The sequence below is a fragment of the Miscanthus floridulus genome, chromosome 8 (genome assembly GCF_019320115.1).
Source record: "Miscanthus floridulus cultivar M001 chromosome 8, ASM1932011v1, whole genome shotgun sequence".
Taxonomy (NCBI): Eukaryota; Viridiplantae; Streptophyta; class Magnoliopsida; order Poales; family Poaceae; genus Miscanthus; species Miscanthus floridulus.
Genome location: NC_089587.1, coordinates 66,231,994 through 66,236,761, shown reverse-complemented (window position 1 = coordinate 66,236,761; position 4,768 = coordinate 66,231,994). Strand labels below are relative to the sequence as shown.

The following is a 4,768-nucleotide window of genomic DNA, read 5'->3' as shown; positions in this document are numbered from 1 at the left end:
GCTCCACTTCTCCCCAACGGCGGTCGGCGGTGGCGGGACTTCGTCCCGCACGACGGCGGTGGTGACGGCAGTGAGTGTTCCTAGGTAGGATCCTCCCCTCTCTGTCCTTTCTCATTCTTGCGATCTAGGGTTAGGTTTTAGGAAAAACTTGGAAATCTCTCAGGCTTCTTCTAATTTATTTTCTCTTTTCTACCCTGATCTACACACTAGAACCTGGCTCTGGTATCATTGATGGGATTTGAAGGACCTCTAGGTGCAGATCTAGTGGGTAAAACTTGACTTAGATGTAAGATTGACTTGATGATGTACCTTGCCTAAGGGCAGTTGCGGCCATAGGTACCGCATTGACGTGGTCGCCGATGTCGTAGCAGTGCAGGCGCGGTGCAGTGACGGCGGTCGAAAGGCGATGGCACTTCCCGTCGCTCACAGCGCCCCTTTAGATCGGACTAGGGTTAGGAACTTTGGGGTGGGATTGGTGGCTCCAGCGAACCTCGTGTCTTGTGCCCCAACCCCCACCGTCCTTTTATGGCACTGCGCGACGGGGGACCATCAGCCAGGAGAACCGGCTGAGCGCCCCCAATCAAGGCATGGATCAAGGGCCCAATTGACCATTGGGCCAACTAGTGGAGATCATCCTAACAGAAAGATCTTGAGAAAATTAAAAAATTGTCTATGTAGTGAGCCACCACGAGGTGGGTGGTGCCTAGAATTAGAATGGGCAAGGATGGTGAAGGAGATTAAGATCAAGCTCTTTGAGGATTTGAGGATACCATGTTAGCACAACTAGAACCAAGGCCACATTGTGTGTGGGCCAAATCCGACTCGTGTGGACATGAAAAATAAAAGAGAACATGTTCGCAAAAAAAGAGAACATAGGTGGGCCGTTTGGGCGTAGAATGGAAGACCTGTTTAGTCATTCATGGAGCCCAGGCCAGAAGAATGATAGATGTATTTGGAAGCCCATGCCTATCTGGGTGAGTGAAGAGGAATACCCTGCCCAATGGGAAGAGATGCGAAGGGGAGCTCATTTGGCAAAGAAGATTGCTAGGGTTAGGCCACCATAACCTCAATCTGTCTCCTATGCGAAGGCAGATATGATTCCGGAGCTTTCGGTGGTGTCTTGCTGCTATTCCTAGGAGCCATTGGATAGTTTGAGCGACAACCACGGGTGGGCACCAAATGTTGTCCTCACCGAAGTCTTAGACAGTGGGTCATCAAACTCACAACAACAAAATACAAGATAGGAACATAGCGAAGGATTCATTTCAGAAATATTGAAGTCCTCACTTTTGTTTGCCTCGAGGCACTATTTATAGGGTCTTTTTATAACATGAGGACCATAATACCCCACCTCTTTCATAGATATACCAAGAATGTTAATTCCTTTTGGCAGGGGCCTTACGGTCCAATTCACATAGGAATTCAAATGGCATTTGTCTGCTCCCGGGTGCTTGGGACCCTCGCCAGGGTGCTACCTCTTCACAACCTTCGTCCGGATCCTTTGCCTATGCTTCGTTTGGTCACGAGCGTGCTCCGTTGCCCTCTTCGCCAACGACTCTTCGCCTTTTCTCTCCTAGCAAAAAAATATGTTCCCTGCGAGAAAGATCCGAAATAGGTGGACTTCGATCGACCCCGCGAGCAAGTACGCGGTAACGAGCAGCATGTACGAGTATGATACGACCCCGTGCGCGATGCAACTGCCCGACAAGGATTATATATGTTCGTAATTGCTAGCGCTCGGACGGCGACACTAACGTCCAGACGCTCAGACCAGCTGGGCCTGCCCCATGCGCCTGTCCACACGCCTGTGTGCTTCATGTGCAGGTCCATGCCGCTCCGTTTCCAACGCATGCCTCAATCTGTGTCCGTTCTCGTTTCCCACGCCTGTCACTCGTGCCCCTCCGCTCCAAATGCATGCACGCGGGCTCAGCAGCTGCAAAGCAGGTGACTGTGGCAGGTGGATCTCACTACAACATTCAAACACCAAATCTACTTCTACAACATCTAGATGAAACATTTGCAACATACGTCTAAAGCAGATGAAATATTTAGGACATACAGTTGAAACACCATTGCAACATGTGCAACATCCCGATCTACTTTTTAAATATCAAAATGCAACACTTGCAACATACAAAAGAAGACAGATAAAACACTTGAAACATGCGTCTGAAACACTTGAAAGATACGTGTACAAAAAACAGATAAAGCATTGGGGATAAACACTTGCAACATACGTGTACAACTATTGCAACATATGCTACATCCCGATCTACTTTTGCAATATCCACATGAAACACTTGCAACATCCAGATGAGACATCTGAAACACTTGAAACATACTCTTGCAACATGTCTGAAAAACGTCTAGAAACATTTGAAACATAGCATCGCTGCGCGGCCATGACCAACCTGGTGGGGAACTGCGGTGGCGCATGCCTCCCCTTCTTACCGATGGCGCGAGGTGGATGGGAGCCCAGGCGCATGCCTCCCCTGCTTCCCCTTCCGTAATGGGCGAGGTGGATCGACACGGCGCTGGATGGTGCGTGCCCGCACGCCCCTGCCATGCCCGCCGTCGCCCGAGGGAGAGGAGACGCTGCCAGATCTGGGGAGGGCACCACCACCGAGGTAGGGGAGGGGCTCGAGCCCACCGGTCAAATCCGGTGGGATGCGAGGGAGGGTCGCTGCCGCCATGAAGTGGGGGAGAGGACGCCATGGAGGCCACCGGACTTGAGGGAAGACGCACGTGGAGGAGGAGTGCCGCTAGATCCATGGGGGGAGGGAGAGGAGAGGAGGACGCATTGGCGGTCGCAGCGGTGATTTTTTCTGAAGAATGGAGACAGCGGGCTGCGGTTAGTAACTTGTGGACGAGAGGCCATGAGCCATATGCGGACGGAGGCGGTGCGGGCAGAGTCCATTCCAGAGCTGGCGACTCGAGCAACTCAGGTGGGGTCCGTCCGTCCGGACGGACGACCGAATAGGAGCATTACCGATATACATTATATATGTGTATAATGTACATAAATACAGTCAAATATAGTAACTATATATACAGTTGTTGTTGGCTTGACTCTGAATTCCCAAAAGAGCACCAGGGTCATAGGCCATGCCCCCGGTTCAACAGATCCGACATGCATCTCAGCCAAATCCTGACCAGAGGCATGCATGGATCAACGTGGACCAAGCAAAGTACACAGCACAGTAATATTACTTGGCGATTATAGTGCCATACAGATCAGATACAGGTGGCTGGCGGCTGCACTACAATATGGTACACCACCTGGTCCTTTCTTCCCCACTGCTGCTGCCGGAAATGGAACGAGTGGCTGGACGTTTCGGATGCGTCGTTTGGGCCTTTGGGTTGTCCTTGCCTTTGGGTTGCTGCTCTCCCTCCTCGCGCTGCTGTTGCTGCTGCTGCTGCTGCTGCTCTTCCTCGTCATCCTCCTCCTCCATGAATAAGAAGTTTGCTCGCTGGGACTTCTCTGCTAGATCCTACAACAATTAAAATGCATATATACACACATATATCTATATATATGCATTGATCTCCAGTATATAGTGATCGCCAGACCGCACCTCCCAAAACAAAAGGCTCTAGCAGATAAAAGATTGTAGCTGAATCTAACAACGAAACAAAAGGAGAAGATGTTCTTGGTAGACAACAAAAGTAAATCGATGTTCTTGGTGTTGTAGTGATTACCGTACCATGGCTGCAGGCTTAGCTTGCTTTAATTTGGAGATGGACGGAGACGACGTCACTGCCCCCAGGAACTAGGTTTCGAACTGCAAAAACCATATCTTGGGTCGAGTATGAGAGAAGAAGGGTGAAGAATATATATACACACACGCGCCGCCACGCAAGCAGACGCATTGTATCGGATATATGGATGGAATGCAGTGTTCCTTTTTCTTTTAATTAAATTCGTGGAAGGATATATGCCTAGCTTGTGGCGACAGCTAGCTCGCTAGATTAGCTTAAGAGTTTTTTTATGAAAAGATTAGCTTAAGAGTTACAAAAGCCAGAGATGGATGTGGATGGGACAACGTAGATGCCCTGATGTCGAATTTAGTGAGGAAAAGAAGAGAGAGAGGATGAACATCGAATAGAAGTTGGACGGCCGGCATGTCCAAGATATGATTCCTGACGTGGATTTTTATTCGACTTCGACTGTTGTGAGAGTACCGTGACATTGGCATTCCGCGTGTAACGCGGTGTACCCATGTTTGGACCTCTATAGAATTTTAGAGTATCTGCACAGCTAGGTCCTCTTTTTTCCTTTTTTACTATATCGGCTATGTGTAATTTTGCTCATTTTCTTTTTAACCTTTGTATCGTGAACTCTGTTGTAAAGAATTGTTCTCAAATTAATAAAAGCCAGTAGCACTACTACAAACAAGGATATTGTATGACTTTCTTGTAACATATTCATCAATGTGTTTCGGTGAAATTTCATAGTAACACAAAATAGTGTGTTACAGACTTCGGTTGTAACACAAAACACTTTTTTTTTATAAAAATGTGTTACTGGCAATAATTATAGTAACACAAAATTAATGTTACAAGCAAAATGTTACAAAAGTGTACTATGTTCTAACATATAAATGGAACATATAAAATGTGTTACAAATATATATCTTGTAGTAACACAAAATAATGTTACAGTTCAAGTGTTACAAAGAAACATATATATGTGGACCTTCCTATTCATAGGCGACACGAACATCGCACCTAGTTGTCGTCAAGGCTGTTAGGCAATCACGTCGTGGTC

At 47.7% G+C, this 4,768-nt stretch overlaps 1 long non-coding RNA gene across 2 annotated transcripts; it reads right to left on the bottom strand.

Annotated features, from left to right (window-relative positions):
- Positions 1-2,977: 2,977 nt before the first annotated feature.
- Positions 2,978-3,845, bottom strand: LOC136472389 (uncharacterized). Of its 2 annotated transcripts, none has more exons than XR_010762332.1 (2): positions 3,705-3,845; positions 2,978-3,491 (listed from the first exon to the last, which is right to left on the bottom strand). It is a non-coding gene; the product is annotated as an uncharacterized lncRNA (long non-coding RNA). The 2 variants fall into 2 exon arrangements; XR_010762333.1 differs by having other exon boundaries at positions 2,978-3,481.
- Positions 3,846-4,768: the final 923 nt, after the last annotated feature.